Source organism: Myodes glareolus, chromosome 15, assembly GCF_982192425.1.
Source record: "Myodes glareolus chromosome 15, mMyoGla1.1, whole genome shotgun sequence".
NCBI lineage: Eukaryota > Metazoa > Chordata > Mammalia > Rodentia > Cricetidae > Myodes > Myodes glareolus.
In genome coordinates, this window is record NC_142040.1 from 37,864,446 (window position 1) to 37,891,978 (window position 27,533).

The 27,533-nt window shown below is 39.7% G+C and overlaps 1 long non-coding RNA gene across 2 annotated transcripts; it reads left to right on the plus strand.

The window, feature by feature from the left end:
• The first annotated feature begins 20,791 nt into the window (after window positions 1-20,791).
• Window positions 20,792-26,382, plus strand: LOC146891597 (uncharacterized). Of its 2 annotated transcripts, XR_014997065.2 has the most exons (4): window positions 20,792-21,015; window positions 21,095-21,258; window positions 23,675-23,792; window positions 24,156-26,382. It is a non-coding gene; the product is annotated as an uncharacterized LOC146891597 (long non-coding RNA). The 2 variants fall into 2 exon arrangements; XR_014997064.2 differs by lacking the exon at window positions 21,095-21,258.
• The last annotated feature ends 1,151 nt before the right edge of the window (window positions 26,383-27,533 follow it).

Genomic DNA, 27,533 nt, shown 5'->3' on the forward strand with positions numbered 1-27,533 from the left:
AGGCAGAGGCCATGTGGCTGCTGAAGAAGAAAGATGCCAAAACCTTATAGGTAAGTCACAGCCTTGTTATGATACACAGGTTAATAGATGTAAGATACATAACTTGAAGATGTAAGAGCTAACTAAAAATATGCCTGAGTCATAGCCAAAATATAGTTTTTGTATGATTATTCAGGTCGGGTGGCCAGAAAGTGAACAAAACAGTCTCTGTTTACATAATGGTGTCCAACATTCAGCAACGTACATCCACATAAAGCCTAAAAAAGCTTAAAATAAAAAGGGCTTCTAGATCCACAAAAATGGGAGTCAGTTGGAGCTTCCTGGTAGCTACATATTTTGAGATATGCTCTGTTTGCTGGCCGTGAGCAGGGGCTCAGCTCCTTTAAGAGAAAGCTTCCTAACTCAGTGTTAGTAGCAAAAACTGTGTGGTTCTTTTAAGAAACTGATTCCTGGTTTGTACTGGTGGCACAAATGGCTCTGGATTCTGTTACAGAGCACTTGAATAGGGGTTATGGGCAGTGTGCTGCAAGTTAGTTGGGGAGGTAAACATGGATCCCAGAGCTGGTGGTAAATGGACCTCTGCCAATTGGAAAGCCAAGCAAGGTAGAACCAACAGCCAAAGTGGCTGCTCTGGTCCTAGCCATGGCTGTTTAGCAGTTTACAACAGTGATCAAAAAAGGATTACAGATATGTAATAAAGACAGATTCAGACAGAAATAACCTCTGAATGGGTCACAGTGTGTTTAAAAAACATACATAGACTTAGGAAAAAAAGGAAAATGGGTATAGGCAGTTATAGAAAGAAATAGTTTTAAAAAATAAAACTCTTTAAAGAAACAGTAAAAGGTTTTATGGTGATATGCAAGATATTCATCAGTGTGGCTATGGGACAAGGCCAGTTCAGGTACCCTCTCCTCTGCTGCCCAAGGAACAATCTGGGGACCTCTCCTTGGACCTGGGAACCCCTCTAAAGACAAGTCTCTTGAAAATCCTAAAATGGCTCCCTTAATTAAGATATTTACTTCCCTGCTCCCATATCTACTCTTCCTCCATCCCACCCATCCCATTCCCCCAAGCTTTCCTGAATCCTCCCCTTCTCCTTTCTCTCTAACCATCTCCTCTTGCATCCACTCCCCCCATACCCCCGTGCACCCAAGTTTTGCCTGGCAATCTTGTCTACTTCCAATATCCAGGAGGATAACTATATGATTTTCTTTGGGTTCACCTTCTTATTTAGCTTCTCTAGGATCACGAATTATAGGCTCAATGTCCTTTAATTAAGGCTAGAATCCACTTATGAGTGAGTACATACCATATTCCTATTTTTGGGTCTGGTTTACATCACTCAGTACATCACTCAGTAAAGCGTTTTCTATTTCCATCCATTTGCATGCAAAATTCAAGATATCATTGTTTTCTACCGCTGAGTACAACTCTAATGTGTATATGTTCCACACCTTCTTTAACCATTCTTCTATTGGGTTTTTATTCTACTGCATGGACTGACTTTGTGGGAGCCTGGTTTGTTTGGATGCTCACCTTTATAGACCTGGACGGAGGGGGGAGGACCTTGGACTTCCCACGGGGCAGGGAACCCTGACTGCTCTTAGGGCTATAGAGAGAGGGGGAGGGAAAAGGGAGGTGGGGAGGAGGTGGAAATTTTTAATAAATAAATAAAAAAAGTAAATAAAAAAGAAACAGTAAAAGTAATATAAAGGAGTATAGACAGTCATAGATTAAAGGAGTAAAGTTAATAAAATAAATATTAAAAAAGTAATAGAGTAAAGTAATCCACATAAAGATGGAATATACACAGAGAGTCTGGATTTTGTATATTATTGTGTTTTATTTGGATTTTTTGACTATTAATGAATTAACTGCTGAAGAACATTTGATTATGGGGTCTCCTAAACTAAACCTACATATATATTTTAAAGGTATCTTGACTTCAAAATTTGAATCTAAGAATATGTTACTTTGGAAAAGAGGTTCTACTTTTGTTTCCACAGAAGATGAGAACCTGTGGATTCCTTTCCGACTAATGTCGTTTGATAGAACAAGACCACGTGAAAGATTTCCATGAACCCTAAAAATACCTCACCCAATAAACAGCAGGAAGCAGTTTGGAGAAAACTTTGCCCAAATTCCCCAAATTATTGTTGATTAATGTTTGTTTTCATGTAAAGGGGGTTGATTATAAATGACTAATGGTCACAGTCAAGGTCTTTCTAAAGAAAAAAAGTGGATATGATATAGAAATGAATACTTTATGGACTTTGGCTTATTGATACAAATTTAAGGCCAATTTTGTTATATAAATATTTCTTTAAGACATTATGTTATACAGTTCATTTTAAAATGTAATATATAATTTAAGATTATGGATTAATAGATAGTCATCTATAATAGTCAAACTGTAGTTATGCTAGTTAGGTTTTCTGGATGTACAGAGATGTATTTAAGATGGATAGGTATTCAAAGACCTACAGAATATGGCATTTAAAATGTTTTGAGAACTTAGATTTTTCTCAACAGTGAGATATGTCTGCTCTGGCAGCACCAATTACTTCAGAGAGGTTGATGAGCACTGAAGAAACTATTTATGGAATTTGTTTTTAATGTGACAAGGTTAACTGTCTTGGCAAGAAACTGCTCTTGCTTGGGCTGCTTGCTGGTGTTGTATAAACTGGATATGCAGGACCCACAGAGAAATGACTGGTGAGCTTGCTTAAAGAAGGTGGGACAGCCCTTCAGGATTCCTGTTTCATAAAAAAGTCTGCCAGACATTCTGCAGGACACAGAAGAAAGTTACTGACAAACTGCCAATATAGGTGAAACAATCTTTCAAATTTCCCATTTCATGGAAAAGTCTGCTGGATATTATGGGCCTGTAGGCTAAAGATGGGTGCCCCAATGATACAGAACTTTGGATGACTGTCTAGGCAGTGATATGTCTGTCAATTCTAGAGTTTTGGAGGTTGCTTACAATGCTCTTTCTGTTTGTTTAGATAATATTATATCCTTTGGGGTCTTTGATCAAGTTGAAGACAGACAGTTATATAGTTTTCCTTAGTTATGCTAAAAGCTAAATTAAATATGAAACTTTAGACTCACAAAGTAATACTGTAACTGTAATTCTTGCTTGATACATGTTTTGCTTTTTATATATACTTTTATTATGTTAAAGTTAAAACCTTCTTTTTATTTAGATAGAAAAGGGGAAATGGTGTGGGCTTCCCCTCTGAATGCTGTGAATATGTTTTATTACCATTTATTAATAAAGAAGCTGCTTTGACCTATGGCAGAGAAGAATATATGTAGGAGAGAAAACTAAACTGAACACGAAGAAAAAGAAGGCAGAGTCAGGCAGACACTGTGTAGCTGCTGAAGAAAAAAACCCCAGAACCTTTCTGGAAAACCACAGCCTCATGGCGATACACAGATTAATAGAAATGTATTAATCTAAGATGTAAGAGCTAGTAAGAAATGTGCCTGAACCATCTGTCAAACAGTGTTGTAACTAATATAGATTTTGTGTGATTATTTGGGTCTGGATGGCTAGGAAAGGAAAAAGCAGTCTTCGCTTACAATCCCAAAACGCTCCTCCAGTCTCAATGGTAAGTACCCTAGGGACTGTGAATGTGATATTATTTAGAAAGGGTCTATCTTTGAAGTCACAATTACAGTGAGGATCTATATCCATGAGGAACTGAGCCAAGCTGACGTGTCAGGAAGAGTTGGAAGCCCTCTGCCTATAGTTCCTTGGCATGCTCACCAGGTATCAGGTGATAGGTTGTTGTGGGGCCATGCCATCCCATTCTCCAACACTCTATTGAGTCTGAGCTACTTTTTCTGTCTGACTTGAATCAATGACCACTTGGACATGTTTTCCCTAATGTGATTTTAATAAGCTCATGTGTTTTCAAATTTTAAATCACCCCAATCAACTTATAGAGTAGCTCCCTTCCTAGTCTCAAAAATAAGTCATTTATCATTCTGCACAGTAAGGGTGGTGCCAGACAGTGTTGTTTGTTGTCTATCTAGAGGTTGATGTCATCCTTTCAAAATGGGGTCATCTAGGGCAAGACACGGCCTCAGAAATCATACAACATGGAATAACTTGGTGGGGGGTATGCACAACCTAAGATCAACAAAAGTGTGGTGATAATATACAATATCATTGCCTATAGTTTTGTTAAGAAAGCTTTGGTTGTCTCTTTTCCAGGTAAACCCTTAGAAAGAAACTACAATGCCCCCACTAAATGCCCCCAAGTGCAGCAAAGCCGTGATGCATCTGATAACAGAATCTGGAAAACTTGAGCTGTGTATTTTTCCATGCATCGGTCCCAAAATAGTACTAATTTTTATTCTGCTAGAGAACAACTCCTCCAGTTTTTATTTGTGGCTCCCTCTGAACCCAGGCTTAGGCATAAATCTATGGAAGCTGCACTGACGACAGTGAGAGTGACAGCTCGTATTGTATTCACAATCACCCACCGTCCCCATCCTACTCCTGCAGATAGTCATGTGCCCCAGATATCGGCCCTTTATGTAAATGCAATCTGCTTGGCACTTCACTGCAATCTACAAGATATGCCCAGGCATGTCTATTGCCTAGAAGAACTGAAAATAAGTCATGTAACAAAAGAAAGTCTTACACACACAGCATCTGTGTTCTCACCCTCTGTTTCAGGAGCCCTCCAATATTCTTGTTTTATACCTAGCTAGGGCTTTTGTTCAACCGCTTAAAAGACCACACACCATTCCTCACCCCAAGTTACTCTCTGACACTTGTGCTCTGGCATTAATAATAAGGTGTCTGGCATTCTTCTTTGGCCAAGTCTCCACAATTTTTTCCTAAGAATAGGAAGTAGGACCTTGAGCCCTGGCTCCAATAACCTATGTGTGGTCACAGCACCCTCCGGGAGCTGCGTCTCTAAGCGCTTACCCTTTTGTAAACTCATTGTGTAAGGAAGGATGATTCTGCTAATCCTGGAGGTAAATACCTGCAATTCCAGAGTTGAGGGCACAGAGGCAGGAGGATCAAAAGTCTGAAACCAGTCTGGGCTGGGCAGTATAACCTTGTGTCAAAAAACAAAACAGGAAAGAAACCTCCCGGTCCTTCCCAAGAAGACACAGGATTTTAATGCTGTTGTTTTGGTGTGTGTGTGTGTGTGTGTGTGTGTGTGTGTGTGTGTGTGTGTGTTTGGAGGAGGAAATTAAGGTGTTTGAGCTTTTGTTTGAGTTGGGAGTCTGGGAGTCTCTTGAGATTCTGGCTAACCTCAAATTTACTGTGTAGCTGAGGGTGACCTTGAACTTCAGATCTCCGGCCTCTAGTCCCAAGTGATGGAATTATGGGTGTAAGCCATCATACCTGGTTTTATGCAGTAGTAGGGATCAAACCCAATTCTTGTTCATATTAAGAAAGCTCCTTAGCAACTCAACTCCACCCCCAGGCCCAATTGTCCTTCTAACATTATCCTTAATGCAATAGCAGGAAACCACGTTCAATACTATTCTAAAAAGCAATAAAATCCAGAGAGAGAAACTCATACTTGAAACAGAGAGAAATGAGAAGCTAGGGTAGGCACCATCATCCAAATGTCATTTAGAGATGGCTCAGTCAACAAGGGTGTTTAAGTGCTGCTCTTCCAGACTCTGAGTTCGATTCCCAGCACCCCTACTAGGTGCTTCACAACTGCTTGTAATTCCAGCTCCAGAAGATCTAATATCCTCTTCTGGACTTAGCAGGCACCTATATTCACATGTTGCATAACCCACACCAACACACATGAGGTGATCTGAATGAGAATGGCCCTCACAGGTTCATATATTTGAATAGTTCTTCCAAAGACTGTGGAACTGTTTGAGAAGAATTAGGAGGTGTGGCCTTGGAAGAGGTGTGTTACTATGGGTGAGCTTTGATTTAAAAAGACTATGCCATTCTTAGCATCTCTCCCTCTGTCTGCCTTTTGGTTGTTGTCACAATATGTAGGATCTAAGAATACTAAAATTTATCATGCCCACCTGCCTGCTCCCACGCACTCCAGCATGATGACCATGAACTTCACTAAGTTCCAGATCTGTGAGCCCCAAATTAAATGTTTTCTTTTAGAAGTTGCCTTGATCACAATGTTTTGTCATGCCAATATAAAAGTAACTAAACCACACGTACACATAATTGAAAATAAATCTTTAAAACGTTAAGACAAAGAAGAGTGGCAATAAGTATAATGAGAATAAGAAAAGCAGCTAAATACAGGTAAAGCTATGTGCTGCATCTCCCGTTAGGTGCATTTCATAATACCTTTGCCTTATGGCTGCACGTTCACTTTGTCCCATTCTTATTACCTTGAAAAGAACCAGAAATAATTTGGTCTGGGTTTTGAATATTAAGCCTAGGTAATCTAGCACACAAATAAAATCCACTACTGAGATACTCCACCAAGGTCCATAATAAGGGTTTTTGAGAACTGATTCTTCTTAACCTTTCCAGGATTTTGTTTTGTTTTTTTCCTCTTTCTCCTCTTCCTTTGTATGTGTGTTACATATAAGTGTGCATGTGGGTGTGCATCCCCATGCAGGGGTGTGTGTGTGTGTGTGTGTTTGTGTGTATGATGGCCAGAGGTTGCCATCGGGATCTTTTCTTTAATTGCTCCTCCACATCAAGACAGGTTCTCTCGTTGAACCTGTAATGGCCATAGACTGCCTGGTCAAAGGTCCACTTGTTTTTGTCCCTCGGTGCTGGGGACAGAAGTTCATCAGTTCATCACCACATACCTCTACATGTGGGTACCGGAGATTTGAACTCCAGTTCTCAAGCTTGCACAAAAAGTACCTCACCCCTGGAACCATCTCCTCATGCCCAGCCCTACATGTCTTCTGTTTTATATCACTATAAACTGAAAAAAATAAATTGAAAACCTACTGCATCTCGGACTAGGGTAATAAAATGGTGATAACAGGGTATTATGGTATGTTTAAATGTCCAGAGTAAAATTAAAGCTGACTTGAGCATTCTCAAATGTCATAAATGCCTTTCCAAATGTTTATACTCCAAAACAACTCAAAGGCATTTAGCAAAATGTTTTTCTCATTCAAACCCAGGTGGATTTTAAGGAAAACACAATTCAAGTGTTTCTTATCATTTTACAATAGAGTTGGCCAAATGTGGCTTGAAGACAGCTGGGCAATTTTTGATATCTAAAATGAAACAAAGCAACAACAACAACAAAAACCCTTTAAATTGATGTTGGATGGCTTCATTGGTGGTGGCAATTTTGATTTTGTTTTTGTTTCATTGAAAGAGGAAGAAAGGATTCTAATTTAATTTTTTTTGGAACTCTCCAACTATAGCCAGAAACTTAAGCCACAAATAGTGGACTCAGCGTTTCTCTTTGTTTTCAGGTAATGTATCACCTTGTCTTGTATATGAAGGGACATTGCAAATTCGTATTTCATTCCTGTCCATCTCCACAGGTCCAGGAGAACTCAATGGAGACGGTGCATGGTAAACAGTGCATGCTGTTAGTAAAGTTGGTGTGGGCATGGTTTGTACTCCTGGACGAAAACTGAGTTCAACAACAGTTGTCATACTAGTAGCCACGGAAGTGAAGAGAGGCCTGGCCGTTACTGAAGGAAGGCCAGTGGAAGAAATTGGCTTAACAAGTGACAGAAAATATTCCAGGATATTGGAGAAATACCAAACAGAGAAAATGCCAAAGAATGGGAGTTTAAGGACTGGGTGTATAGCTCATTGTAAAGCTCCTGCCTAGTCTGCATGAATTCCTGAGTGTGATTTCTAGTTAATACCAGAACAAACAAATGAAAACAAACAAACAAAAAGAATGAAAGTTTAACACAAGCGTTATGGCATGCGCCCATAATCCCATCTAGGAAAGTTGAGGCAGGCTTGTTTGAGTCCATGACTCCAAGGTCAGCTTGAACAACATAGTGATTGCCTCTACCATATAAGACATCTTCAGAATGCTGAGTACGCAGCACTAGTTTGGACAGTGGAGAATGGGAAAAGTGGAGTTCCTGGTCACATGGTGCAGATGTCCATTTTAAAACATCATAGTAAAAACAAACACACCCTTTTAGAAACAAATACTGAAATCTGCGGACCTAGGTTTGATTACTAATCCTACTTTCTATGCTGAGTGGGTCCAGCAATTCATTGGCCCGCTAAACTTCAGTTTTTTCATTTGACCTAAGTGGGTAATAATACCTACCTCACAGTCTACGAACATGTTATTCTAGAGATTGCCATCAGCCCCTGCTATGTATATGCCTCCCTTTTGTCCCCTGGGAAATGAAACATGAAATAAAGTGTCTGTCATAGATACTCTTTCCCTGGTCCTGATATTAGTGATAACCATTGTGAACAGTTTTCAAAAAAAGAAGCATATATTTGCTCTTCTTTAAACAATCTTAGAGTAGACATTAGCTTCAAAATGGATCTTTAAAAGTTGTTTATTTTTGGTACTTTTATATATACACACATGTGCACATACATGCACAGTATTCACACACAAATAGACATAGGAAGGGTTACTTAGAGTCACACAAATGGCAACCAAGAATAAATGACCGAGTCTCTCAAAATCTTCTCCGTTCACACAAATGCACAACCTAAAAGGGATAACCTTGTTGAGTCAAAATATTACACAGCTTTCTGTCATTCTCTCTTGGACTGCATGTGTTAAAAGATTCTTCCAAAGAGTGACAAGTGCCATCCTTTCCTGGATTCCCATACCGTGTCAGGAATAGCGGAACTAAAGAAGAGAAGGTTCAACAATGAAGCCTTTCCTCTCTTCTTTCTTATTGCACAGTACAAATATCTAAGAACTCCGAGGAAGACTGTAGAACAAAATACGTTACTTCACTGTGAATTAGTCTCTTTAAGAAATGTTGCAAAACAAAGCTCTTTAGGTCTGACTGCTCCATACATCCTAAAGACATGATAAGAAACTATGGAATCAGCACTGTAGCTATTGCAAGAGAGAGCAGCCAAGCTCCATCCAGAAACATAGAGATTTCCTATAGCGCTGTGATCTTGCTTATCTGGAGGAAGGCTTTGTTCGCCTGTCAGTCAAGCAGAGCAGACCTTCTAAGGGCTGACCACACCTTAGGCTGGGGAAGCTCAGGAAGGAATGTGGGAAGGAAGAGGGGAGAGGCCATTTCCTGATGGGTCAGCTGCTGGCAAGTGTCTGGACCCTGGGAAAGCTGTGGTGTAAGTGTTTCTCTCCTTGGAGAGGAACCAGAGCAACAGGAACAATGGTGTGAAAGGCTGCTGGTAACTCCCAGGTCACGCCTGGAGCAGCATGGTCCACTGGCAGCAGCTTATGCCCCAACATGTCTTGAACACTTCGAAGTCTGTTGTTTAATCTCCCTGTGCAATTCCACTGCCAACATGGAGCATGTTCTCAAGGCAATTTCTCTCCAAAGGAGATAAAGAGTTTCTTTCTTGCACTGCGATAACCAAAGTCGTACTGCAGGAGAAAAAGCCTTTTAGTACTCCCAGACAGCCAATCCCAGGACTGCTGATTGACAGTTCTTATGCTTTGACATACAACGTGATCTTTTGGTGTGCAGGTTCTGATGTTTCTGCAGAACATCCTCCCATTTTAGGAGGCTCAGGATCTGGAGAAAGAACTAAAGAACTGTGTTCCCTGCTTCCAGGCTTGACCTGGCTATGATCTTTAAGGGGGTGTATACTCGGGAAACTTCTTTCCACTGCTAACGTCTCAGTGAAAAGATGCTTAATCATTAAAAGAATTCCTTAGCTGGGTGAGATAATGCATGCCTATAATCCCAGCATTTGGGAGGTAGAGGCAGCAGGATCAGGAATTCGAGGTTATCCTGAACAACACAGGGAGTTCACGGCCAACCTAGACTATAAAATGCAAATCTCAAAAAACAAAACCGAACAAAAACACCAAAAGGCAAACAACGACCAGCTGGATTGGTGCAGGGGAATGCCAAGATAAATCGGGGGTAGAGGGATCAATTTTAAAATGCCTGATTCAGTATTCAAGACGAGATTTCATACTTCCTAAGAGACTAACTTAGGGTAATTCATAGCCCTTCACACGTGTGTCTTTCACACAGTATTAGCAGGACATTTGGCTCCTTCTGAGCACTTTGAGAGCCTCCATGTTCTCCAAATCCAGTGCACTAGTGACCTCTAGAGGACAGAATTCCCATCAAGGCTGGCATCAATAGTTTCTTGCTCTAGGGTGAACGCAAGCACAGAATCAACTTTATAGCTGTGACATAGTCTTGGGCTCACACAGATCCAACAGCTTTCAATAATTAACCTTTGTCCAGGTGATTCCCAAGCATTTAATGCAGCAAAGGTCAATTTTCTTTATCAATAAAAAGAATTGTTGATGGTGAAAAGGTAATATATATATATATTATATAAAATGTAATATATATATATATATATATATATATATATAAATTACACACACACACATTTATTTCTCCAGAATAAAGTCATAAAGCCCCTTTTCCTACAGGTGTCTAAAGTGGCCAAAACATTGGCGCAAAGCTTAAATAAATATCTTTGGAGAGCCTCTGTCTAATTTCCATTCCTGCTCCCAAGACTAGCAGGGAGAGCATCCAAAGAAGTTATTCTTCAATCCCTTTAGGCTGACAGGGTTTTGCATGTCCCAGATGGGAGTGAGGCAACCAGCTACCCTTTGCCACATTCTCTGCCACTTACAGAACTTGCTGACAGAGCCAAGAGGATGGAGGAATGTTCTCTAGGCCACAGAGTTGAGACGAGGCATATTGTGCAATGGGGCCTGAACTTCCCATAGTGTTTCCAAGCCTGTGACAACATCACTTTCTGTCCAAAGACAGAGCCAGAGGTTTGAGTCATTTCACGCTTAGTAACATAGGCACCATGCTCTCATCACCGGGGACAGAAATCAGCCTACAACTTCACCCTGGGTGGTGGTTTGAATAAAAATGGCCCCCACAGACTCATGGGGCGGGGCTCTATTAGGCGTTGTAGCCTTGTTGCAGTAAAGGGTGGTCTTGTGGGAGGAGGTGTGCCACTGGGGGCAGCTTTGAGGTTTCAGATACTCGAGCCAGGTCCATAGTTGCATTCTTTTCTTGCTGCCTTTGAGACTGAATGCAGAACTCTCAGCTACTTCTTCAGCACCATGTCTGCCTGCATGTCTCCATGTTCCTCACCACGATGATAATGGACTAAACCTCTGAACTGTAGGCCAGTCCCCAATTACAATTGTTTTTCTTTAGAAAAGTTGCTGTGGTCAAAATGTCCCTTTACAGCAGTAGAAACCCTAAGACCCCCTGTAACATGTGTCTACCTCAGACTAGGTCATGGCACCATTGGATTCAGCTAGCGTTGTGGTTAAAGTCATCTATATTCTGGAACTTTGTAAAGTGTTTATGATACTGACTCTCATTTTACAGCAACTTATTAGGTGTTGTTTTCTTTATTTTATTAATAAGAAACTGAAGAGTATCACTGGGCCATAGAATATACAATTGGAAGATTTCGCCTGCTCCAAAATGCGTGCTATTTCCACTTTATAGCAAAGTTTCTAAAACCAACAAACAAAAACACACTTCATTGAAATGACTTGGTCTATTTGGGGTTTTTTGGTTTTTTTAATATTTATTTATTTATATTTTACATACATTGGTGTTTTGCCATGAGTGTTGGGTCTCCTGGAACTAGAATTACAGACAGTTGTGAGCTGCCATGTGGGTGCTGGAAATTGAACCCGGGTCTTCTGGAAGAGCAGTCAGTGCTCTTAACCACTGAGCCATCTCTCCAGCCCCGGCTTGATCTATTTGTTTATGAAACAAGAGGGAAAAGGCAGGCCTTCAGCTATATACTTCCGTGGCAGAGCTAGGGCTAGTAGGGATTTTTAATCCTCGCTAGACGCTGAACCAAGTCTTTAAGAGCTCCCTTCTCACCCATGCACCAGCTGTAGAAATCTACCACGAGATCCCCACACACATCAGAAAGCTGCTGTCTTTGACAGTTCCTTCCTCACTTTCCCCAGCCATTTCTGTTGCTTCATCTTTCTGCAGTGTGCAGATGGTGTGCTCTCTCACGCTCCCAACTCCATCCCCCAAACCTGCCTCATCGTCTGTGCCTGGCTTAGTGGCCCTTATCTTTATCCAGGTTGGAATGAAACTTTGATTTCCCAGGGCACAAGGCAAAGCCTGTCAATAATGAGAAGAACATCTGGCCTTCAGACTCAAAATTTGGAGGATTATGGAAAAGATTTGAAAACCAGATAGCCCGTCTAGAATTGGAAATTTTCTTCTTCTCTAAAAATCGACTCAAATGAGCTTTTTGGGGGAAGCCCCACTGGTTTCTCAGCAAGTCCATTTCTGCTTCTAATGTCACGTTCAAGCTCTTGTCTGATTATGATTTATGAGAAAATGAAAAATAATGGCATACAGCTTAAATTGTATTTCTCTACTGATAATGAAAGGATGGAAAGAAAAGAACTCAAAACTGCACAACCCACGTACCTCGCAGAAGTGTATATTTAACCCATTTTGTTTTTTGTGCACTTTCTACCACCCAGTCATGGTCAACCTGACAAGTTAAGTGTGCTCAGCCAGGTGCCAGATCTCCAAAATCTCTCATCAGGAAAGGAATTCCAGGAGAGACTCAGAAGCAAGGCTGAGACAAGTGCAGTGGCGCCTGTCGCTAGCCCCAGGACATAGAGACAGGAAGGTCAGAAGTTCAAAGTCATCTTCAGCTACATAGTAGATTCAAAGCCAGCTTGAGATATAGGAAATCTTGTTTAAAACCTAGAAAGAGGCTTGAGGATCGCCAGATAATTCAACAGTCTCTGCAGGCAGCTACCTCTGCCCCAACTATCGGGGTCACTAACAGTTTTCAGTGTCTCATCCTTGGAGTCTAGGGGAAGTGGTTCTGGAAATCACCCAGGTTTTCTTAGCAGATTTTGAAAAGTGGGAAGTGTCCTTCATTCTTAGAAATCACGGGTTTCCTATTTGGTCTCAAGAACTGAAAAAGCTTTCTAGTTTGGCCTTTGGGGATCATTACGGAGAATCAGAAAAGTTTCCTTGTCAATTGGCCAATGAGCTAGAGTGTTAAGCAATCCTGGTAGAAGGGCAAGAAAGATGTGCACCACAGATGGTTGCCCTGCTGTAGGGCTGTGCTTGTACTGAGCAGAGGGAATTGAAGAAGAGTCATGCTTTGGGGTTTTCCACTCAATCCTGACATCTGGCCCTAGCTTGTTTCAGGTTCAACACTGGTCAGCTGACGTATCTTACAGCAAGCTCTAATTAGAAAGTCCTGCCCAGCCTTCTCCTCCATCCGTTGGACATGGCGAAGCTGTTAATGACAGCTCTGTTGCAGGGCATTGATGGCATCGTCAGGAGGCCTGTTTTCTACCTATTTCTAGTTCTGCTCTGGGAAGGATGGTTAGTATAGCTTTATAGGGTGTGTTCAGATTTCAACTGCTCCCGCTGCAGGGATCACTCGGTGATGTATGTCTGGGGTTGACCAGACCGCTGTCTAATTTACCACTGCTCCCTGAGGACTGCAGAAAGGACGCCGTGGCACACTGAACCCTCCCGCACTATCCCATGAAGCAAACTCTGCCTTCTCAGCCAGCAGACGCCTAATAACAATTAAAAGCAGAGGGAAAAGGAGCTTGCAGCTGAAAACTGTAGATGGCTACAAAATGTGGAGCAGAAAAGCTCTGAAAGTCTTTCAGTGCAGCTGTCTTAGTAGATTTAAAAAGCAATATTCAATATTTATCTAACTTTGTCCGCAGGCAAAGCCAACCAAATCAGTCAGTAGGACAATATTGGGGGAAAGAAATGCAGGAGGAAGCTGTGGTCTGGCTTACAGAATATGTCTTGTTTTTCTGTATCTATTAATAAGGACTTGGGGGCTTTCAACAACAGCACAGGATTGTAGGGACCTACAGACTAAAAGAAAGGGAGAGAGAAAGACTCTGGCATCAGATAGCTCAGTGATGTCCAGGGAGATGCAGCTATTCTATTGGAAAAGGTAGATTTACAGATCCAATTTGCAGTGACCTTTTGGATGTTCCACCAAAGTAACAGGATGAGGTGGCTCATTTTATAGCCCATGAGACAGAGTGCAGGCACTTACAGTGAGCCCTATAAACAGAGCCTGCAACTGTTCTCCAGAAAGACTGCAAAGCACTTTTCAGTGCCCAGATGATCTTGTGAGTGGTATCCAATCATCTTTAAATGACAAGGCTGATCCCATAATCATGCCAGCAGCTGTCAGGAGTTTAAAAGGGAATAGCTTTGCTTTATGCATAGGATGCAAGCACCAAGTTCTTCTTCAATCAACATCATATCTTAGGGGTAGGAAGAGTATGTTTGTGAGAAATTCTCCTCCTAGACCCTCTCCAGCTCCTTGCCCAAAGACACATGAGCCCTGACTTTGAGACAGCCCTTAACTAGATTCCTTCTGGCTGCCCCTGTTAAAAATCCTAGGGACTTATGAAGTGCCAGGTAACATCTGTGGGTTTTATAAATGGCTTCTCATTGAATACCTTCTTGTGACAGGTAGCATTTTTCAGTCATTACTCTTTGATGGTGAGCAGAGGTATGTGGCTTTAAGATGCACACAGTGAAGCCAGATAGATGTAAATAGTAAAGCTGTGAATTCAAAAGCTCTTTACTTCAAGGCTAGTGTCCTACACTCTTAATCACCCTCTACATTAAAGGCTGCCAGGATTGGTTTCAAAAAACAACTGTTCTGGTCATATAAATGGCTTGTCACTCAGCCCAAGTGGCTTTTATATACCATATCAGTTCTCATGAGACCATGGGCACTGCAAAGGCCGAGGAGGTATGTTTCTGTGATAAATGGCCCACCAGACACACATCCACACTTGTGAATTCTTCCAGTCAATTTCTTCCGCAGTTAATTTCACAGTCAGTGTCAATAAAATTTTTTAAAAGTAAGGGGGATATAATATAGAGATGAATACTTTGCATTGATAGAGATCTTGGTCTATTGATACATAGTTACGGTTAATTTTGTTATACTGTGTATATGTATTTCTGCTCTTATTTAAGCTATTATCTTTATACAGCTCATTTTAAAATGTAATACATAATTTAAAATTACAGATTAATAGTCATTTATAATAGTCAAACTTTCAGTCATGTTAGTTAGGTTTTCTAGATATATTTTAGTTGGGTAATCTTCAATATTTCAAAGACCTACAGAATGTGGCATTTAAAATGTGTTATGAATGTAGACTTTTCTCGACAGTGAGACAAGTCTGCTTCTGGCAGCACCAGTTACTTCAGAGAGGTTGATGAGCATTGAAGAAACTCATGGAATTTTCCTTCAATATGACAAGGCTAGCCATTTGGGTAAGAAAGTGCTCTTGCCTGGACTATTTGGTGGCATTCTGTATAAACTGGACATGCAGGACCCACAGAAAAATGACTGCTGAACTTGTCTAAAGAAGGTGAGAATGTCCTTCAGAGTTCCCGCTTCACAGAAGAAACTGCAAGACATCCTAAAAAACACAGAAGAAAGCAACTGATGAATTTTGCCATTACAAGGCAGAACAGATCTTCAAATTTTCTGCTTCACTGAAAAGTCTGCCAAATATTATGGGTCTAATAGGCTGAAGACGGATGCCCCAATGTTACATAAGAACTTTGGGTGACTGTCCAGGCAGCGAGATATCTCTGTCATTTTGGAAGTTGATTATAATACACATCCTGTTTACTTAGGTAATATACCCACCTGGGGTCTTTGAAGAGTTAAAGACAGTAATTATAGTTATAGCTTCCCTTAGTTATTGTTGGAGAAGGGCTGCTTATTTGTTCCCGACTGCTCAGCTCCAAAATAATCACACAGTAACTCTATTGATTAAATCACTGCTTGGCCCACTAGCTCTAGCTTCTTATTGGCTAACTCTTACATAAAAATTTAACACAATTCTATTCATTTGTGTATCACCACGTGGCTGTGGCTTAATGGCTAAAGTTCCAGCATCTGTCTCTGGCATCTCCATGGCTTCTCTCTAACTACACCCTTCTTTCTCCCAGCATACACCCTAGCTTTTCCTGTCTAGTTCTGTTCTTCTCTGCCATAGGCTCAAAGCAGTTCTTTGTTCATTAACCAATAAAAGTAACATATAGACAGAAGGGCCTTCCACACCAAGTTATGATAAAAGATAAATTAGATAAACTTTAGACTCACAAATAAATACTATAATTGTAATTCTTGCTTGATACTTATCTTGTTATATGTAATTTTACTTTGTTAAAGTAAAACCTTCCTTTTTATTTAGACAGAATAGGAGAGATGATGTGGGTTGTCCTTCTGTATATGTGTTGCTTTTATTGGTTGATGAATAAAGCTGTTTTGGCCAACGGCTTAGCAGAGTAAAGCTAGGCAGGAAATCTGAACAGAGATATCTAGAGAGAATAGGTGAAGTAGGGGAGACACCACATAGCTGCTGAAGGAGACAGATGCTAGAAACTTACCGGTAGGCCACAACCTCATGGAAATACACAGATGAATAGAAATGGGTTAATTTAAGATGTAAGAGCTAGGTAGAGATACACTTGAGTCATTGATCAAACAGTGTTGAAATTAATATAGTTTCTGTGTGATTATTTAAGTCTGGATGGCCAAGAAACCAAAGAATAGCCTGGCTTATACACAAATATGATGGAAGCAAAAAAGGGAAAATGGTGATTTTGAAATTTCTGGGGCTTTGGAATATGACAATACTCGAAAGACAAGCAAGTAAAGAAAGAAAAAACAAAAACAAAGCTTATCATTGTGGACACTATAGTGTCTCTCTCTTTCAGTGTTGACAGGTATCAGATAAAACATGTCAAGTCGAGGTTCCATTTTGAAGATGGTATAAGTGATGTGTGACAGCAGTCTACACAATATATGGGATTTAGTACATGTCTCTTCCCCTTGTTGAATGCAATGGTGCACAGACACCACTGGAGTTAAGCCTGTAAAGGAAAAGAGAAGTCAGTACCAAACAACGAAGAAATAACAAACAATTATAGAATAAATACTTCCACAAACCCACAAAACTAGAGAATAAGAAATGCTTTTGTAAAATGAAGAGTTCGTCAATTCTCCTACAAGAGCATTATTTTGGACACCAAAACATGTGTATCTAATAGGAACGTCTGTACTCACTCTGGTAGAATTAGCTACAAACAGTTATGGATAGTAACAATAATCATAAACAATAGTTACAAAGAGTAATGACCATAAAATAATCAACAACAAAAACCTTGACAAATCTTTCTGAGGATAGAAAGCTTTTTGCAAGATGAAAAGACAACAGATCCAACTGGGGAAATGCTATTCCCCATACTGAGACAACAGCTAGTAAAAATATCTAGCCCTCATTCTGGTAGAGGATTGATTTACTCACATCATAAAATCTGGTTGGGAGCTTATTTTAGCCAGGCCTCTCAACAACAGAAGGACCAATAGGATATACATAGCGGGTCAGAAAGAGACTTATTCTGAGGGATTCATTCAAGCATGAAGTCCCATCAGTCCTATTTTCAGACTGGAAGTCAAAGAAAGCTAGTACTTCAGTCAAGACCAAAGGACATTATTTCAGAAAACGCAGTAGCATAACTTCAAGGCTATGAGCAGCAACCCAATACCTATGGCTATGTAAGTCTGGGCATCTCAGAAAGCACTAGTCTGATGGAAGAAATAGACTGATGCCTTGACTTCAAGAGAGAGACGCAGAGTTTTATAACTTAGTAGAAAATTTACTTAAGTCAGGTATTTAAAGACAGTATTTCAACACCAGGTCACTAAAGGGCCACACTAAGAAAAGTATTGAACATGTTAGTATAAGAAGATTAACATATTTGCATTGTCTTCTTGAAGAATCAGAGTTTGGAGTTTTCTTGTATACAGTGGGAATTATCTCAGCTCCAGAGGATTTCTAAGTAGGAATGTCTTCACCAAGAAGGGGATTCTATAATTTACCACACCATGTTGGGACAGACAGAGCATCAGCTGCAAGAATAATTATTCTGCTATGTTCTCAAAGAAAGAACCATGCCATCAAGATGCTATGAAAAGTGTTCTCATGTTACCTACATTTATAAATGCATTAAGCATGACTCTATCTTATATCACTTGCACATACACTTTAAAAATTGAAAAATTGGTAATGTCTAATATCGTCCAAATAGAATTCAATTCTTCTGGATCATTTTCAACTCAAAATTGCCAATGATATTTCCATGAAAATTGATCTCCATGACAACAAAACCATAAATAGTGACACGTCCCTTGAAATACTTTTAAAAGTAGCTGTGATACCATGCACCGCAGCCAGTTTTGAAAGTAACCATAACCTCTTTTAGCATGCTGCTAAGACACAGCTGCTCCACTGTCTTTTCATCTTCTCCCTTAGTGCCTAGGGTTGAAGGAATGTTCTGCTACCCTTCCTAGTCATAGTCATAATTTTAGAGATGCCGAAATCCCAAAATAACCAAGTACTCTAAAATGTAACAGAAGGCTTAAGAGGAAATCTGAAGACAGGTAGTATAGAAGATTCAACAATGGTCGCATTAAAGTTATCCCTTTTATTCTTCTGCTACAGCTGTATTATTATTTCATGCTCAGAGGATGAATGCCCCAGCATCTGGCACCATGTTTATTCAAAGGAGGGAGACGTAAGAAGACAGAAGAGTGGAGACACAACTGCCATGGTACCTGGGAAGCCAGTCTTCTCCAGAAACTGAAGATCTCCAGATTTTACCAGAATCATCCCTTGTATCTATAACAAATTCATAGAACCTTGAGTTCTGGAAAGACAGCTGGTAAAAGAGAAAAAGACCTCATGATTATCAAGAACTAATCTAAAATCTGTAATTATTATTCTAAACAAAATTCAGGGTTCTATTAGCAAGAAAAGACATGGAGAATAGCTGTTGGAATGCTTAGGAGCAACTAGCTACACAGGCGTGCAGGACTTTAAATAAATTAGCTACTTTTCTTAAGTGAGCATATGGAGAGACTCCTGTTTCCTAACAGAAATAATGATTAGGTGGCAAATAGGTATGGTGACATTTCTAAAAATCGGGGAGTCTTGAGTGAGCAAGAACTCACATACACACCACACCATTTTAATATTATAAACTTCAGCCTAGGCTTCCTACAGCAATTTGTCTCTCTGCCCCACCAAATGTTCAATATGTTCAATGGAATTGCTGATTGCAGTATAATACTCAAGTTAATCGGTTTTTCTGCTTAATGTTTGTAAATTAGAACCAGTTAGCTGGCATCATTAAAAGGGGAATATCTTGAAGGTCTTGTCCAACAGGAAATCATCCAACTGCCTGGTATGGATAATGCTATGTGTGGGCTTAAGCGAGAGAATTGCCGAAGGTAGACTCCCTAATGGCCCTGACTGTGTTGTTGCTCATCCAACAGTAAATTTTTTTTATTGAAATTTTATGTACCCTTCTCCTCTTGCCATAAATAGTCAAGAATGAAGAGGAATTAGCTCTTCTGGCATCTTCCTTCTTCCACAAGATTTAGAGATGAATGTTAAATGAGCTAACACTGGAGTTCTTTAAGCAGTCTCCCTTGGCTTGCTTGAGAGTCAGTCTCAGAAGAACCACTATGCCCCCATTCTATGTTTTAGTCACTTTCCAGAGTAAATCCCCTCGACACACACACGGAAACAGAGTATGTCAGGGGAAGTTAGGAAACTGGCTCTTACTTTTACCCAGAAATCCATAGTGACCAAGGATTTTATATGAACCTGATGCAAGAGAACTGTAAGTGACCAAGTGAGTTACAGTGATCCGGCAGAGGAATCAGAGCAAACCCAAGGCCAGGTGATCAGTATGATGGTCAAGGCTCCATTTCTACTAGCTGTGACTTTAGTCATTTGTCCTGAATTCCTAAGACCCAGCATAGACCCCACATGAACCTCAACAAAAGTGTCTGCCATCTCTTCAAACCCAGGCCCCAACTAAACAAGGTCAAATCTTAGAAAAAGCAAACCTTACTTTTAAATTTGGTAAATGCATGCGTATATATATATATATATATATATATATCACATATTGTATAAATATGTAATGAATATATATGTAATGTATTCACAGACACATATATGTGAGAAGACTATGTGACTTACAATACATTAAGGTATGCAGGAGTCTTAATCTGGCCCTGCTGGTAGCAGTGAACAAAACTGACAAATACTGATCACCATATGACTGAGGCTAAAATCAATCACAATGGCCACAAGACAGCATGCCTGTGAGTATCACATGATGACTATGATTCCTTACTTATATGGCCTTTCTTCTAAAGACGTAGATAACTCCAGCGTAATCATAAGGGAACAAAAACAAACATCCCACTTTAGAATACTTCACAAAATCCTTGATTCTGAACACGGTTAGAAAGAGGCTGTGAGAAGTAAACAGACCTAAGAGGTGATTGCTGAACACAACAGGTGACCTAGAGGAGCTCCAGGAGCCATTCTATACTGGACCTTAGGGGGAGATGGAGGAAATGGTAGGAAAAACAGGCCTTGGCTATTCATAACCAATCAATACGCATTAACTGTCAGTAATGAGTGTGTCACAGTAAGTGGGAAAACTGGGCGTGGGGCACAAAAAAGTTCTCCACTCTGTGTTTTTTGGCTGCTCCATGAAAATAACAGAGTCCTAACAGCTTTATTTTCTTTGTTTTCGTTTTTTTAGTTTCAAGGCCCTCTTTCTAGTACTTGTACTATTTACAGCTGCTTCCTCTTGCCTATAGCACTGCTTAACCTTCAGCGCTCAGGGTCTGACATACAAGGAAGATTTTCTGACAAAGGCCGTTAAAAATCACCTTTTCTTTCCAACATCTTTCCCCAGGAGAGTTCACGGAAATAGCATCAAATCTGTCCACGGGCTCTGTAAGATCCGGAAACACCCAGCAAACCAGACCTGCTCGCTTCTACTTTCTGTGAAGAGGTAAGTTACGCCTCCCGGAAGAAGGGCACTGACCTAACGTGTGTCAGGTGACAGCCACTTCTCTCCTCTTCGCACACAGCCATTTGTGTGGTCTCTGGGAAATTCACAGAAGCACATGCTCACAGACCGATCCTGTGACCACATGACCAGGCACAGGATGAAATCACTGATGTGCTGGGGGCTTCTTCAACAGGAACTTCACGTGGGAAGCTGCCACATCCGGTTTCCGCTTACAAACTGAGCGTGAGTCCCAGGATGTAACCCTCCGCACAACCTGTGTTGGTGCCTTCCTGCTTTAGGGACTCTCTGGATTTTCATTTATGGAAAGAGATAACTTCCAGTCCAGATAACACTGAAATCATGGAAATGCATTTAAAATCTTCAGTTGAATGATCTTTGATGAAGGGGAAAATACAATGATCAAAAAGAAATAGTATAAGGGTCCATTTAGTAATCACCACTGTAAAGGCTGGGCAGTCACCAGAAAAGTCAATGCAAAATGGGCCACAGTTCAGGGAAGAAAATGATCTCACTTCATTTGTTGAGAAATTCGCTCTTCAGTGCCGCTAGCCTGTCACTCTAGGGCACCAGAGTGTTTGCTGGGCTGTGCAGTGGGTGCAAATTGCCACATGGGTCCTATTCTCTCTCTTAGAGTTCTGATCCTCCTCATTCCAGACTTTACTCTGGTATAGTAGGTTTCAAACGTCAACGTTCCTGAGAGGTACTTAAATTTTTTCCAAATAATGTGAGAAAGGAGGTATTTTTAGACTAGTAAATATCCTAAGTATTTCAGAGATATTTTCAGACTATAAAAATGTTTGGAGTGCTATATTTAGAACTTTAATGATAAATTCTCATATTTACTTTTTTCTTAAATTGTTCTTCGTGGGAATGTGGCTACTGTGGAGGTTTATTTTACTTGATTTCCTTCTTTTATTATATTCTTTCTTTCCCTTACATAGCTATAAACTAAATACGCACGTTTCACTTGAATATCCATGTTGGGGAAAAAGTATATTTTTACTATACCTTACACAGTGTACTCAGGCATCCATTTCTTACGAACTAAAGATTTGAATAGTAGAAATAAAATTATATATCTATAAGGTATTTTCAGACTTTCGATAACTTGAACTTAAAAGTCTGATCAGCTTGTATTCATGATTAGTTGGTCAGACAGCTTCTGGTCTAGCAATATAAATGTCTGGCAAGTTTGACAGGCAGGTGGGTTCTTTAGCCAGAAAAGATCTGAAGAAGGAGAAGTAATAAACCAACTAGGAATTGGCAGCTTCAAAGTTCCTTTTCTCATGGGGTCACAGAAGAGGGGACTTCTCCAACATGTCAGCTCTGGAAAACTGTGCAACTTCTGCTATGTTGTTGAAGGAGAAAGGGAGAGAGAGAGAGAGAGAGAGCGCAAGAGCTGGTTCATTTTAAAGTTCAGTTTGATTACATGGTATCTAGCAAGCGGCTCCATTTTAGATTGTTCTGTCTGTTGCTATGGAGTCCTACAGTCTAGTCTAAAGCAATGACCTTACATAAATTATGCTTAACAGAGGTAATAAAACTATATAGGACAATTTTTCCATGGCTCTGGAGTGGGCAATGATTTCTTAATAGGGTACAAAAAGCACAAACTGTAAAATAAAAAAAAATAAAGTATATTAAAACTCAGAATACTGTTGATAAAAAGATACTATCCAGAATGACAAAGCAAACTACAGAATAAAGCATAAAATTTCACAATATACTTCAAAAAGGACATTTAACTGTTTTAACTGCTGTGCATGGTACTAGATTTCCAGACTACATACTTATACAGGTATCTAACGTACTTTGAACATATTCCCGCCTGTACCACTCTCTGCTTTCCCTTATCCCTTCCTCCTCCCCATCAGTCTCCTTTGTCTGCCATGGTATTTCACTCCTATTTTTACATCATATGTACGTGCATGACTTATGCATCTGGGATTCACAAGTAATACATAATGTGATACTTGTTTTTCTGAAAAACAAAAACTTAGCTAATTTGTTTCTAAATTACATCTATTTTCTTACAAATAACACAACTTTGTTCTTCCTCTGACTGAAAAAAATCAGTGTGTGTGTGTATGTGTGTGTGTAATACGTTTTCTTTATTCATACTTTACTGACCTATAATGGTTCTAAAACTTGGAATAATGAATAGTGGAGCAATACACATTGACTTGCAAGTACCTCCTTGATATTCTGTCTTGGAGTCCTTTGAATAAAAACTCAGGAGTGGTCTGGCTGGTCATATAGTCAGTCTTTGTGTGTTTTAGAAATATCCATGCTGATTTCCAAAGCTCTTACATTAGTCTACATACCCACCAACACTGTGTAACTTATTTTTTGTCTGCATAATCACTAGCATTTGCTTTCTTTTTTACAGTTTCCTTTAAGTCTTTCTGTATTTTGCCTACATGTGTGTGTGTTTCCATGTACCTGGTGCCTACAGAAGTTAGAAGACTATCTCAGATTGCCTGGAATTGGAGTTATCCTGTGGGTCCTCTGCAAGGGCACTTGTCAACTGCTAGCATTGTTTCCTGAGTGACTGACATCCATCTCAGAAAGTCGCTGTCTGGACCTAAGAGATGCTTCCCCTATTTTTTACTCAGAGTTTCTGCTTTTTTGTTTCAAGCTTGCTGACCAAAACTGTTATTTAAAACAAGACAAGGGAAAATGGGAAAAAAGAAAGGAGCATTTCACAAAAGAAGTCCTACGACTGCCCAATAAACATAGGAAGTAGATAGCCTTTGGTAAGACTGGCATTTTTATTATGTTGAACCTACCTATCCAAGAGCATGAGAGATCTTTTCATTTTCTGGTATCTTCTTCAATTTATTTCTTCAAAGCCTTAAAGTTTTTGTCATACAGGTCTTTCAATTCTTTGGTTAGAGTTACCCCCAAGATATTTTATGTTATTTGTGGCTATTGTGAATGGTGGTGTTTCTCTGATTTCTTTCTCAGTTTCTTTATCATTCGTATATAGGAGGGCTACTGATTTTTTTTTTTTGAGTTGATCTTATATTCTGACACATTACTGAAGGTATTCATCTTCAGTAGGAGTCCCCTGGTAGAATTTTTGGGGTCATTTATGTATACTATCATATCATCTGCAGATAAATGTCATCATAGAACCTTCATCCAGCAACCAATGGAAGCAGATGCAAAGATCCGCAGCGGAGCACTGGATTGAACTCCCAAAGTCCAGTCAGAGTGGGAGAAGTGAGAATAAGAGCAAAGATGTCAAGACCATAATGGAGACACCCACTGAAACAACTTACCTGAGCTAATGGGAGTTCACCAACTCCAGCTTGACAGTGAAGGAACCAACATAAAACCAAACTAGGCCCTCTGAATGTGGGTGACAGTTATATGACTTGGACAGACTGTGGGGCCACTGGCAGTGAGACCAAGATTTATCCATACTGTTTGTACTGGCATTTTGGAACCCATTCTCTTTGGAGGGATACCTTGTTCAGCCCAGATACAGTGGGAGGGGCCTTGGTCCTGCTTCAAAGCAATGTTCTAAACATGTTCTCTCCCCATGGGAAGACTTACCCTCTCTAAGGAGAAGATGGAGGCTGGGATGGAGGGTAAGATGGAGGGAGTGGGAGGAGGGGAGGGAGTGGGAACTGGGATTGGTATGTAAAATGCGAAAAAAATAATTTTTTTAAAAAAGTAATTAATTATTAATTTAAAAGGTATGTGAAGTAATGATCATTAGTCCGAGATGTGCCAGATTCTCTGAACTTGAAGTAACCATGTAGGTACTGGGTACAAATAAAAACCAGCATGATAACATATAAATCCACCAAAAAAAATTGTAAAAAAGAACAATTAAATGTAGGCAAATACACGTGGCAGTCATAAATCTCATTAGTTGTTGATAGATACCTAAATTGGTACAACTCTTTTGGAAAGCTATTTGGTAATATGAAGTAATGTTGTGCTATTAAATAGTCTATGACCCCAGAAATTCTAGGTACTTACCACACGAACCTACTCATAAATTTCCCCAACGCACATGTACCAGAATGTTTGATAGCATCGCTGCTGAGAGCCCCAAGCTGTAAAACTAGTTGAATGCCGAGTAACCATAGACTAAACAAAAGCAAACACTCTATAACAATCTGCAATGATATGGAATGTTTTCTCTAATCTCAATCTCAATGAAATAATGCTAAGCAAAGGAATTGCACTGTATGATCGTCTATCTGCCAATTATAAAAATGGGCAAAATGGAGGAGGCATGGAGAAGGGGAGGAAGACATGTGGAATTTGGATGGTGCTGACAGCATTCTGATTCTTGTTCATCTTGATACTGGTAGCAGTAATAAGATCTCCTACAGCTTCACATTGCAAAGTTTCCCATTTTCTACACCTAGAAATTCATCTCTCATCCATTAAAAGTTACTCTTCAGGGCAAAATTTTCCAAGAAAAAGTCAATGTCTAGTATCTATCTAGAAAAAGTCTAGTAAATGACTTTGAAAAATCTTTTGCATAGAAACAGTTTCTAACCTTTTGGTTTTGATGGAATTGGAAAAGAATCTAACTGGTTTGCATATTGAGATGTCATGGAAGACAAACTCAGTATTAATTAACATGAAGAATGAGCTCATTGAGGTGACAATGCACATGAAACAGTGATCAAATCTATTAAGTACATTGACAAAATTTGTCATGAAAAGACATCTCTTAAGCTCTAGAATTTTACTTTTGAAAGACGGGTTATTCAACAATAATTATTATTCATATATATATTTGTGTCAAAGAGAAATATTATAAGATGATGCTTTAAGCATAAACCTGTTATGAAGGATTAACTTTGGTGGGAGAAGAAAAGGAAGATATAAGCTTAGTAAGTATTTTTTGATTAATGATGCACATCAAATTTCTGTGGTACCTAGAGACTGTTGGATGTCGTTAATAGACTGATAAGTATTATTATTAAGTTGTAATCTTGGCAAATCTTAAAATTAAGAAACTATTTTCCTAGCTTAAAAGTATAGGAAAATGGCAAGCAAGATATTCTATCAGTGGTGGCGCATGCCTTTAATCGCAGCACTCGAGAGGCAGAGGCAGGCAGATCTCGGTGAGTTCGAGGCCAGCCTGGTCTACAAGAGCTAGTTCCAGGACAGGCTCCAAAGCTACAGAGAAACCCTGTCGCGAAACACCAAAAAAAAAAAAAAAAAAAAAAGAGTGTCTGGCACTAGGCTTAACTTCCTCAGTTTTAGACCCAAACTCCACATGGTGAAGGAGAGAATTGATTCCTGAAAGTTGTCTTCTGGCTTCTACATACATAACACAGCAAGCATTCACCCCCCATATATATATATATATATATATATATATATATATATATATATATATATATATATACCTACTAAATAATTGTAAAAATAAAAGTTCAAAAATAAGAAAGAATAGCAGAATTTTATAAAAATGTATGAGGATGTCTGTTGTCATTGTCCTTGCTCAGCACATGTTTAGGAAGCCATGTTAGTGGGGCTTTGCTGGTATAATTTCTGACATTCCTAGAAGGCAATCTCATAGAAAACTTTCTGATTTGGGGTCCTTAAAGTCTTTCTATCCCCTCTTCCGCAGTGTTTCCCACACCTTAAGTGAGGGTATATTTTGTAGATGTATCTGCTGGGATGGTCGGACAAAGAAAGTTGAAGAGCTGTCCTCAAGCCCCCACTAGAAAACTGACCCAATTTTTGAAAGCTGTCCCTAAAGAGGAGAATCCTAAGGACAAACATTTCTGTCATACATGTAGTTCAAAGAGATTTTTCTCCCATTCTGTAGGCGAGTCACTTGGCCAGGTGCCACTGTCACAGAGACTACGGGTAGGGGAACTTTCAAAGTATAGACACAGATTCTTTCATGAGTCCACTACAATGAGAGAACTCCTCGGGGTCTCTCTTATGTCCCTCCTAATGTGCTCTACTGCTGACTCTCTACCTGTACCTCTATAGGTGGATCTGAAAATCTCAGCCTATAGTTGAGTCCATGAGCAAACAGATGGCAAGCAACCCCACAAACCTGCATAGTTTATTACCCACTACTCCTTAATTTGCTGTGAAGATTCTTTAAGCTTGCTATCCTCTTTCAAAAGATATCTTTAAAGTAAGTTCTGTGGTTCAAATCTCTGCATCACCACAAGCTTCATATTATGCGACACAGTCCCCAGGGCACTATCATTAAGTGGTAGCCATACAAACCAAGGATGCATAATCTGAGAACCAAAGAAAAAACCTTGATGAAACAAATAACATCTTTTTTTAATTGTTTTTGTTGAGCTATATATTTTTCTCCACTCCCCTCCTACCCTCTTCCATCCTCCCCAAGCTCCCAAATTTACTAAGGAGATTTTATCTTTCTCTAATTTCACGTAGATTAGATCTATGTATGTCTTTCTTAGGGTCCTCATTGTTGTCTAGGTTCTCTAGGATTGTGAATTGTAGGCTGATTTTCTTTGCTTTATATTTAAAAG